Raw genomic sequence first — 12,631 nt, 5'->3', positions numbered from 1 at the left:
ATGAACTCCTGGTCTCAAGCAATATTCCTGCCTCAGTCCCCCAAATATCTGAGACTACAGGTCTGCACCATCATAATCAACTTAAATTGCTGTTTTTATAAATGTATAGAATAATTCATACAAGATTTAATCCAATTGTAAGGTAGACCAGATGTATTCTTTTTTTAAAAAAAATTGTTATTTTAATTGTATAAATGTGTGAAGTATAGTGTGAAAATTCCATACATACATACTGTGAGTAATGATCAAATCAGGGCAGTTAGCATTTTCATCTCCTAATCATTACTTCGTGTTTGAAACTTTCAAACTCCTCTCTTCCAGCTATTCATAAAATATAGAATAGATTATTGTGAACTATAGTCACCCTGCTGTGCTGGGAACACTAGATCTTATTACTTCTATGTAACCGTGTTTGGACATCTGTTACCCAACCTCCCTTTCTCTCTTCTCCCCATGACCTGTCCCGGCCTCTAGTAATCACTACTATGCAAATCTGTTTTAATGTACCAGGGGACGAGAGCCTCATTTGATGATTTCACACTCCACATTGCAACTAGTCTCTAAGAAACAACCTCTTGTTCAGTTTTGGTGTGGTATCAAAAGAGAATATCTACAGTTATTTGGAAATGCTACTAAATGACTCCTTCTCTTTTCAACTATCTACCTGTATGAGGAAGGATTTTCTTTATATACTTACCAAAACCATTGTATCACAACAGATTAAATGCAGAAGCAGACAAGAGACTCCAGTTACTTCTCATTAAACCAGATGTTAAAGAGATTCACAAAAATGTAAAGCCGTACTGCTCTGTTCACAAATGTTCACCTTCTGGGAAATATGTTTTAAATAAAGTAAATTCTTTAGGTTAATTCTTAATGGACTTATTTTGTTGTGTCTTAAAATGAATTCTCAAATTAATACTTGCATTTTTGTTTTCATTTCTAATACAGAAACTATTAATAAATGTAATTCACTGGAATAAAAGTTATTTGAAGTCATCAGTAAGTTTCACAAGTACAAAGGACTTCTGAAAGTAAAACGTTTGGGAGTTAGTGATTTCACTTGTGCCTGAAGCAGGGAAATTCTGGCCACCAGGGCAGTGAAGCCATGAGCTATGCAGCATAGTCCCAAGGGATGAGTGGCCAGGTGGGGCTCTGGGTTTGAATTTGAATGTCCTCACAGGGTTCTTATTCCTCATTCCTGCAAAAATGGGAGTTGGGCGTGAGGACTTTGCCCAAAGCCAAGACTTTTAAAGACCTACAACCCTGGATCAATAATAATAATTGAATAATAATAATAAACTCCCTCCACAGGCTTGGGGGTAATGCTAAAGAAGCCCATTGATGCCATGACTTTGACATGAAACATAAATTTTTATGAGAAAATGTACCCTGAGCCTGCACCTAATCCTAGAAGGGTGAAAAAATCACAAACCAAGGAGTTATTTAAGAATTGATTCCAAGTGTTTGTTCTATACCTCTGGGACAGCTAGTAAAAGCAGATACAAAACCTCTCCAGAGAAGCTCTTCAGTAACCCTGTCTTCATGAGATTCAAAATGGCCTTGGGCAAACTGGGATTCAGTAAATTGAAATGTTGACTGAAGATTTTTCCTTTTTTGATTTGAACACCTAGGATGAGAAACTTTCCTAACCCGATAAAGGATTTAAAGAAACACAAACATCTACAATAAATACACATCAATATGAACCCTTAGAAGTAATTCCTTCAAAACTGAGAAAGGACAAGGATATTAAGTATCAGCGCTTCTTTATCTCACTTAGATTGGGGGTCATAGGCAGTGTGAAAGGAAGAATTTTTAAACAGAAACAATGTGCCTTTTCTCATAGAAAACGTATTTGAAATTACAAAGTGGTTCAGTAAAGTTTCTAGATATAGTAACCACATGCAAAAATCAAAGGTACCCTATAGGTCACAGCAGGCACAATCAGGAAGAGGCAATTCACTATGGAGACAAATGTTTTAAGGCAGCAAGGAACAAAAGAAAAATATGAAATGAATAAGAGGAAGTCTAAATAAAATGAAGATTATGCTATGTTTTATTTTCATAGATGGAAATACTCAATGGCTAGCCTTCTAAAATAAAAATGTGAATTTAATGCAATTACAAATAATGTTCCAGCATTATTTTTCACTTTATGAATTGATGCTAAAATTTATACAAAGAATATATGGTCAAGTATATCCAGGGCAGTTTTGGACAAGATGAAAAATAAATAGAAAATTGTAGTACTAGATTGGAAGATTTAGAAAAAAGAGTAATTAAAGCAAAATAGTATTAGTTCTAGGTTAGACCAATGAACCAAGAGAATAAAATGAAGAATCCAGTAAAAACCTGCAAATGCATCCTTGAGAAGTATATGAGGGATGTTGTATTGTGAATCAGAGAGGAACAAATAAATTAACCAATAAAATATTAGGTTGTTCACCTGGAGTAAAGATAAAATCAGATTTTTCCTCATTTCATAAACAAAACTAAGTTCAAGATTAACCAAAGCAATAAAACTCAAGATAAAAAAAAAAAAACTTTTTATCTTGAATGTTCCCCAAAGGCCAATGTACCGAAGTCTTGGTCTCCAGGGTGGCAATTTTGGGAGGGTGTGAAACCTTTAGGAGGTGAGGCTTTGTGAGAGGAAATAATTTATCAAGTAGGTATGAAGAACAAAAACACTAGGAAGAGACTGAAACATGTTACCCATATATTTTTTAATCTCCCAACTCACAGCTTAAACAATTAAGTATTGGTAGTGAACAAGTACCTCTATATCAGCAGGAGCCACAGATCCAATAAAGTGGTTGGCGACTCAGATATTCTGGTTTGGGTCTGTGAAATTTGCAAAAACTGAAGTCACCTTTGAAAACTATTCCTACACGTTAATGACTAATTATTATGCTTGAAAATGATTGTGACTAATTATTATGCTTGAAAATGATTGTGAATATTTTCAAATAAGTATAAGATTTTGCTTTGTCTGTTCTTGGTTTAACTTGATTGAAACACAGAACTCGATACCAAAAGCTATATAAAACTTTATAGGGACTGAGACTTTAATGTAATTTTTGTTCTAATCTAAGAGCAAGTGATTTTAAATTTCCAGACTTCACTTTTGCATTTGTAAATGGAGAAGTCTGGGTCAGTTTATTTCTAACATTCCTTTTAGGTTGCTGACCTCTCTAAATTCTTATTGACACCTTTTATCCAAGGAAGCACAGTGTTAAAGATTAAGTTCAGAATCTAAAGCATGTAGATTCTCTGTCTCCTTGAAACTGGCAGTATGATTTCTTTAATAATTTGAATTCATTTTCTCTTTTCAGGCATCTCTGAAAATGGCTTTTGATTAGCTTAACTTTTCCTTTAGCCAAGCAGTGATATCATTCTTTTGAAGGTTGCAATTAGTTGATTGAAGAAACCACCAAATGAAACCATTGACTAATTATTGAGTGGAAAACTTGGTTTATGTCGTTTTGGTCTGCTGATGAGTTCACAATAGATGTAATAAGGCTTCCCAGTCAAGAATCCTCTTGGCTAATTTAGGCTTCCTATAAGTACCACACAAAAGCCCAAACAGAGTGTTTTTAGAGGTTTTCATTTTTTTCCCCTTTTCAAGGTGAAGGGTTAATGAGGAGATAGAAGTGAAAGCTAATGGAAATAATTCTCTTTCTGAGCCAGAGAAGCAAACCATTGGAGGTAGCCAAAATGTAGGCATCAGCAGAGGTAGAAGTTCTTGGTGGGACCCAGAACAAAATAAGTGCTGAGGTCATCTTTGTACCTTTTAAATCTCTTCAGTTTACCTGTAGCATTTGTTAAGGCATAACTAGCAAAGTATATGCTGCAGTTTTGATCTTGAATGTTCCCCAAAGGTCAATGTCCTGAAGGCTTGGTCTCCAGGGTGGCATTTTTGGGAGGGTGTGAAACCTTTAGGAGGTGAGGTTTTATGAGAGTTGCTTAAGTCATTGGAGTTGTGACCTTGAAGTAGGCTTTAGGACTCCAGACTCTTCCTCTTCATTTTAGCTTTCTTGCTTATGAAGTTAACATTTTTTTCTCTGCTCTGTGCTCCTACCACGATGTCAGAATCCCAAAGCAATGGGGCCAGTTGATCTAGAACTGGAACCTCCAAAATTATAAGCTAAAACCAGCCTTTTCTCTTTATAATTAACTCCCTCAGGCATTTCATTATAATAATGCAAAGCTTACTGTTACAGTGTACACTGTATCTTTGGAAAAATCCATCTCTGTGGAAATCCACTTTTAATGTCAAAGATTGTTAGGTGAAGGAGATGAGACCTGTATTAACAGAATTTGATACTTACTTCTTTTATTCTGTTCCTCAATTAAATTCATATCTACATATAAAGTGTCCTCATATAATTTCTCCTTTACTAGGAGGTGCACGTAGATTCATTTGTGAAGGACGTATTCCCATTATTTTCACTTGTTTTATAAAAAGTACTAATGAAAGATTATGCACATCTCAATATAAAATATACTACTATGTATACTTGCCAAGCATTGCATTGTGCATTAGTGAAGCCTTTATTAGGCATAAAATTCCCAGCAATTGCAGGACAACAGCAGCAGCCTTCACTCCAGGGGGTGAATCAAGTCCATATGGTGCTGGAGAAGCTTATTCCAGGGTAAAGCCAAAGGGTGAGCTTTTGCACATGTCCTCTGCTTGCTTTAGTGGGCTGGTGTCAGCATCCTGTTAGATCCCCAGGCTAGATTAGAATGACCTGAAGTAGGTGTCAAGTAGGAAAGAAGAGGGTCCTCTGGAGAGGTCCCAGGAACTGTTGGCAAATGCCCACCCTAAGATAGATCTTGAAAGATCACACTTCCTGTTTTCAGTGTGGGTTTAGTAGAATCAAAAGGGCTGTGCTGTTTTTGAATTATGGGAGAGAGAGAAAGAGAAAGAGTGAAAGAGAAGGTGCAGCGGGCAGCAGGGAGTAGGGGGGAATGAGAGAGAGTGATGCTATAATTTTTCCAAAAAAGTTAATCATGGATGTAATTTCTTTTACAAAGCTGCATATATGTGAGTAGCTGGGGGAAGAAAGGACTCACTCTCTCTTTTTCAATGGGTTGTTAAAAAAAAGAATGATCATTGATTTGTTTTCTGCCACTTTCTACAACAGCCAGAGGAAGATCACAGAGCTTCCTCTTCCTGTTTGGTAGGTCTGCTTTATATCTAACCTCTTTCAAACCTATCTGAATTCCTAGAACAGTTGAGTCTATAGATCTCTTAGAAAGCTGTGGCAACATGGTTGAGCTCCATTTCTGTCCTCCTCTCTACTGCCCCATTTCTATTAATAGCCCATTGAAAGCTTTTTTTTTCTTCCCTAATCTTCTTTAATGCAGGTTATTGTAAGAATGGAAATGTGTACCTGGAAGTCATATATGTGCAAACCCATGTGCTTAGATCTTGATTTAGTAGATATTCGTGTATATAGTCTGTAATAGAGACTGACTCCCTAACTTTAGGTACCAGCTTTTCTGCAATGGTCAATTTCAAAAGTAAAACATAGAGTGCAGATTATAAGAAAGTTAAATCTGAAAAGGACTATTCTACCCTTGTATACCCAAGTACCTCATTTAAAGTTTAAAATCAGTCATGAAATAAAAACCTTTGAAAGATGGCTATCAGCTTTGCAAATCTGAGTTTGCTTTTCACTCTTGCAAAGCACAGCAAACGCAGTCATCAGAAGCAATAGAGAGGACTTTTCAAAAAGGGATCACAAAAGCAAAAACAGACTTCTCAGAGGGAGGTGTTCTTTGATTTTTGTTGTTTGATTTCTAGTATGTATTACTCGCTAAGACAAAAGAAAACGAAACCAACCCAATTTAAATCAAACCAAATAATGTGAAAAACATGTCAGAGAGTTTAGAATGAGATCTTCCCTATTGTCAGGAACTTCAATTAAAACCCCAAATTATGGACAAGTGGTACTCAGTTCCTGAAATTCTAAGTTCAGAGTGCTGCCAGCAATCTGGCCAGCCATCTTACCAGAAGGCTTCCAGACAGGTTCAGGAGAGAGAGCCTTGTCACCTATACCCTTGCCATCACAGTAAAGACTTGAGGAATCCTGAATATGGGAAGTTTTTCTTCTCAACTCTTATACTTGGAACTGAATTTGGGTTGTTACTAATTCTTTTTCTTGTAAGCACAGGAGGAGTAAGGGTAAGAATTGCTCTGGAAGAGAGCTCCTATAAGACAGGGAGACAGGATGTTCACCTGACCTTCCGGATCTGCCTCTGTACCACTAAGGTTTTGAGAAGCTTAAAGAAATTGAGCAGAAATTGAGCAGAGATGTCATTTTTGGTAGACTTCCAGGTGTAGAAAAGGCCAGGACTTGCTGAGTTCCAGAGAGTTCTAGAAGTTGATCCCAATTGAAATGAGCAGTAGGTGGTAGAAATTTGGGGCTCAGGGGCTGAGTCCCAGGTATGTGTGTGATGCCTTCAGCTGGAGATGCAGTCCAGTCACCAGGGTGACTAGTGCCAGAAATAAGCTCTTCATCACTGTGGCCTGTTGGGACACTGCTGGTCTCCTCAAACTACCCTTATCTGCTTCCCAAAGTCAGAGGAGGAGTCTGGTCCTGTTCTACCCTCATCACAGCTGCAGCATTCATGAAGGAAAGGAGAAGAGCAGAATACTGAATTCTAGGATTAGGTATTGTTGCTATGGCTAGAGTTGTTGAAAGGATTAAGAAATAGGGATTTGGTAGTGGGAAATAGGTAAGCATTTAAAAGAAAACTATTGCAGGTTTGATTCCTTAATTCTCCTGTTATAGGAACTAGACTTTACATTTAGACTATCCTCTCAGGATCTGTAAAAAGCATCACCATCCCTGGTACTCTGTGAGTGAGCCATGTTAATGAGATTGAACTTGAAGGGAACTTACTCAGCAGCCCTCCTGCTTACTGGAGTTGAGACTTGAAAAGACGATGGTCCTAAAGAACTTATTTTATTTTTATTCATTTATTTTTACTCTTTAGAGAATTGAGCTTCATTCGAGTGTCACTTCAGGAGGACTATTCTCTGGAAATGATGGGATTCGCTTGTAATGAAATGCACTATACTGTGGAATCAGTCATAATGGAACTAGTCCTTGGTGTCATGGTTCTTCTTCCCTCCTGGACTAAGGCATTCAATGCTGCAATGGCTGAAAGTATTGTAGATGACAGCTCTCATCCAGGTCCCGCTCTAGGACTTGTCCAGTTCAGATGAAATCTGTGTCTTCAAGTTCATTCCTATTTCCTATGGACATCTAGCATCCAAGTTTCCATTTCAGGGGCAACCTACCCTTGTTTCAGGGAACTCTGTAAGGCTGTTTCAGTTCAGGGATCCTCATGGGAGAGACAGAGGCCCAGTTACTATGGCATCTTGCTTCAACTTTCTTCTCCTCTAAACCAGTGATCAATAATCACTCATTGGCAAATTCTGGTTTGACCTATGAGCTAAGAGAGAGTTTTCTATTTTTACACGATTAAAAAAAAGGAGTTTGTATCAAATAAAAATTCCACTCAATTTCAGTATCCATAAATGATATTTTTTGGAACATGGCCAAGCTCATTCATTTGTGTACGTTGTATGGTTGCTTTTGTGCTGCATTAGCAGTATTGAATAGTTGCTACAAAGGCCATATGACACAGGATAGGAATATATCCTGAGCTAGGCCAGTAACAGCCCAGCCCAGAACTTTGTTCTTGGAGCTTCTGGAATAGGAGACTCACTACTCTGGGGTTTACGCTTGAAAATGCTGTGGGCCAAAAACATTTGTTGAAAGAATTTATAGAAAAACTTCATCAAATCTTGTTTTGAACCAGTTCGTGTCTGTTATGTTTGAATATAAGGGATCTCTTCAAAGCTCCTCTGTTAATGAAGGAATATTCAGAGTTGAAATGATTAAATTATGAGAGCTGTAACCACCCAGTTAGTCTATCCTACGTTGAATGGACCAACTGGATGGTAACTGCAGGAAGTTGGGGTGTGGCCAGAGGAGGTGGGTCACTGGGGGCGTGTCCTGGAAGCTCATCTTCCCTGGGGTCCCTTCTTCATCATTCACTCACTCTTTGGCTCCTGACCACAGGAGGACCACTATGACCTCCCACCATGAGGTTCTGCCTCACTTTGAGCCCACAGCTTTGGAGTCCACCGACCAAGAACTGAACCTCAGAGACCATGAACCCAAATAAGCTTTTACTCCTCTAAGTTTTCCTTGTCAGCTATTTTGGCCACAGTGACAAAAAACTAGCACAGCTAGCTTAACAACAAGTATCATACTTGGTTATAAAATTTCCCCAAGAGAGAATATTACATTATATAATATTGGATATCTCATCACAAAGAGTATTGGATAGTGATTTTCTTACTTCTGTTAGCTACATGGAGCCTGTTTAATAATACTAAAGCAATACCTAGTGTGTAATTACTAATATATGATTGAAGTGTATCTTAGGGCCTGATCAACCCATCATTTATTTTCCCTTAGGTAATTCATGCTGATTTTTCTCTAGGGCCTCTCCACTTCTGATTCATGTAAACCCACCCCCCACACATTGGGTGGGCACAGACCTTGGCTGGCCCATGTAAGCACCCCATCCCTCCACATGCTCAGAACACAGGATAGGCGTATAACCCCAGCTAGGCCAGTAAGAGCCCAGCCCAGAACTTTGTTCTTGGAGCTTCTGGAACAGGAGACTCACTACTCGGTGGGGTCTAAGCTTGAAAATGCTGTGGGCCACCATGACAAGGGACTGCCACAAGCTGAAGAAACAGAGTCATACCCTAATGGGGTTTTTCAACTCCCTTCTCAGCTGTGATTTGTCAACCAAATCCTTGCTTTCCCTCAGTCAGTTTCAATGGGCTTTGGCACACAGCCGACAGCCCTCTCCAACAAGGAGATTTACTTCTGCCCCAGGGTTTTCACCCATAAGGCTCCTTGATCCCCTCAACACTTCCCATCTGAGGACACTGAGGCTCAGGGTGAAGTAACCTGCTAGGAATGATGAATCACTGGGAGCCCTCCTCATCTCACTCTAAATCCATCTCTGTTCTTTCTGATATGCAACGTAGGTGACTGCTCATTTTTCAGTGGCATGTTACAAAACAACAGAGAAAATGCTCCCTATGAGGAGTTTTAATCCAAAAGGAAAAAAGAGATCTCTCTGACAATGTGTTAGGATGAGACCCATTAACCCAGTAATTTCAGTGCAAATGCAAACATTATTTTAAGAAGAGGGTTCAAAAGATTTCAAAGATAACGAGAAAACAAAGAAAAGGACAATTTGAAGATTCCATACAAAACGTGCTAGAAATATGTAGGTCTAACTTTCTTTGAAATTCCCCAAGTCTGGAAGTCAGGCAGAGGGTCCCTGGCTTGTGTATGTTCCATTTTGATTTCCTCTTGTTTCAGAAGTGGAACTGTTCCAGCAGCCACCAGTGGCCTGGGGTTCCTTTCTCCTAGTGAAAACAAATCCAACCACCATAGCGACTTTGTTATTTTTCAAAACTAAAATAGAGGTATTGATTTTCCTGATCTAAATAATGCATGTTGATGGCAAAACAAGAGAAGGAACAGAAGTTCAAAGAAGGAACTAAACACTGCTTAACATCTTTTCTGGCCAAGGGCAACCACTCTTGGTGTGGGGATGACTCTTTTCAGACATCAGAAACCCCTGGTTCCCTGTTTCTGCTGAGGGAAGAGCATCCATCTTGCTGACGTAGGTTGTAGTCTTTCTCACCTGTGAACTCCAGCCCACCCAAAACCCTGTGTGGGCCTTTTCTTTCCTTTCCCTGTGTGCCTTTGAGATAAAACATGGGCCCCACCCCTTCATGTGTGTGTAAGCATGTGCTTCTGGGATATTTTCTTCTACTTCCCTGCTTTCTGGTGATGGGAGTCCTTGAGGTACAGGGTTTTTGTCCTCTGTGCTTATTCATACAATCCTTGGTGACCTCTGTACTTCCCCTGTCTTTGGATACAAGGATCCTCTTTAAACATCAAAACGTCTTATTGATCCTCATATGGTTAAATGTCCTTGTCAGTAAACACTGATTGAGAAAGTACTATGAATCTGCTAATGAGTTTTAAAATTATTCTAAGAATTAATCAAAATTATATCTACATGTATTAGAACTGGTAGGACAATGTGGAAGGCTATAATTTATTCAGTCTATGAAATATATGATAGCTCGATAATACTAATGCACCTATTCAATAAAATAGATAGTGTTTTACATGTAAAACTCATTATTCAGGCTGCATATTTTATTGGATTTAAATAAGAACCAAAATGATGATGCTTGTGTGACATGGATTTGAATACTCTAGTCACTAATTCTCAGATTTCTGAATAAGTCCATCATCCCGAGTTTGGGAATTACTATGCTGAAGGAATCTTTTGGGAAAAAACCTCAACTCCTCCCTTCCACTTGTGATAATTAGATGAGATTGGGGGAAAGAGGCTATAGAAGTACTATTTAAAAGCTAAGTCATCAACATAAGTTTAGAAGGCTAAAATGTTATGAAGTTCTTTAGGTATTGCCAACTTTTCTTTCTACACACAGAAGAGGAAATTATTCATTTTCCTTTTTTGATTACATATGTGACATGTTTCTCCCCAACACAACAATGCTACTTGGATAAGTCCATATAAATTTTGAATATCATTTTGTAATAAAAAGTAAAAAGTAGTAGATTAGATTCTAAACCAGATACACTACTGTTTTTGTGAAAAGTCATCCTTTGACAGAGCCAGGCTACCCTTTGTGTGTTATCCAGCTCAGTCACTGCCATCTTTGAGGTCAAGGCCATGTTGTCCTGGTTTAGGGCTTCAACTTCCTAAATTCTTGCCCCTGAATCAACTCATTGTGTGAATCTTATAAAGTAGTTTATATTCAAGTTGTAATAATTTTATTGAATAGCTTAAAACTTAACACACTACAAATATTATTAAACGGCTCATTGTATTCTAACCCAGGCCTTCAACCACAAGCTATGGAAACCTTCTTAACCACTCTCTGGGTGTATGCCTCAAGCAATTCGCATGGAGCCCAGATCAATATAAAGATGGATATAAAATGTTATAGATCAGGGTAAAAACTTTAGTTTGGAGGCTCTAAATTTTAGAGATATATTCTCAACTATTCACAGACAAAATGAAATTATGCCTTGGATTTATTTAAAATCAATGGTAAGGGAGTAATGATGGAGGAGGCCCTTGGGTAAATGTATAAATGGAGTTAAGATTGGCATGAGCTGAGAATGGTTGAAGCTGGGTAGTGTGAGCTCATCATTACAAATGCTTTACTTCTGAATAGGTTTGATAATTTCTGTGATAAAAAGTTTAAAAACTTTTGTGATTATTACTTGTATTAGTTAGCTTTGCATCACTATAACCGAAGTTATAGTGACATAAGTTACTTATGAAGTAAAGAGAGTTTTATTTTAGCTAACAGTTCTAGGGGCTTAAGTCCAAGATCAGGCACCTCAATCAGTTTGGGCCTCTGGGAAGAGTGGCACAGTATGGTGTGAGCATATTCCAGAGATCACAACATAAGCCAGGAAGCAGAGAGAGAAAGAGAGAATGGAACTAAAGTCTTATAATACCCTTTGAGGGTGTACTCCATGTGACCTAGCCATCTCCCATAAGGCCCCATCTCTTAACTTATTTAACTTAAAAGTAAAAAAAAAAAAAAAAAAAAAAAACTATTGGCTGTTCCACAGCACCTCCCAATACAACCATCCTAGAGAAGAAGATTTTACATGTGGATCTTTAGGAGACACTCATTTAAATGACACTATTACCCCAAGTATCTATGCACACTAAACTAAAATAATGCACTAGAAATAAGACAAAAATAAATAAAACATTATTTAATTTAATTTAGTAAATAAAACAGTAGAAATAAAACAAAATCATTGGTGAGGCAAAAAGTACTTCAAAATCTCGTTTGACTTAACAGGCCTGCCCCATCCCTGGCAACCAGTTTCAATGAGTCCTTGGGACAGAGAACTGATCTGCTCTGTCCCTTCTCCCTTCTGCATTCCTATATCTGCTAATGGGACAGGGAAAAGAATAGGGGAAAGGGTTACATCCTGTCTCAGGTGCTTCAGCATCAGAGTCTGCCTCTCTGCCTGACCCTGTAATGCTGCCCTTGGAGTGGCAGTTACCTGACTGCTGCTCTTCATGGGCACAGGCATCCACTGCTGGGGACCTTGCTGCAGGCACATGCTTTCCACACATTTTCTTTGCACTGTGCTAGGTGGTTAATCCAGTGTATCCACAGGCACCCGAGGGTCCTTGTCAGGCCATCTGTGGGTGCAGGTGTCCGTCACCAACCCTCTTTCTTCTGTCTCCCTCTTTTATTTCCCTGCTTCAAACAGTAGCCATGGACAGAACAGCAAGTCCACAGCACAACGGAGAACCAGCCTGCTCAGAACAAAAGTCCCGTGCACTTTCCCTCTTTGTAACACTGTTCTTGGCCTATTAGCATTGCTGTTAGTGCTCAGGGGTGTCCATCCCTGAACTACCTTATGAAAAAGGGAAAGAAAAGCCACCCACCCTCCACCAGGCTGACTCTCAGTTAACCCTGGGAGCACTGCCCCTTTTTTGTTTTTTT

This window comes from Spermophilus citellus, assembly GCF_964194105.1.
Source record: "Spermophilus citellus genome assembly, chromosome: 3".
Lineage (NCBI taxonomy): Eukaryota > Metazoa > Chordata > Mammalia > Rodentia > Sciuridae > Spermophilus > Spermophilus citellus.
Note: the sequence above shows the minus strand (reverse complement) of the source record.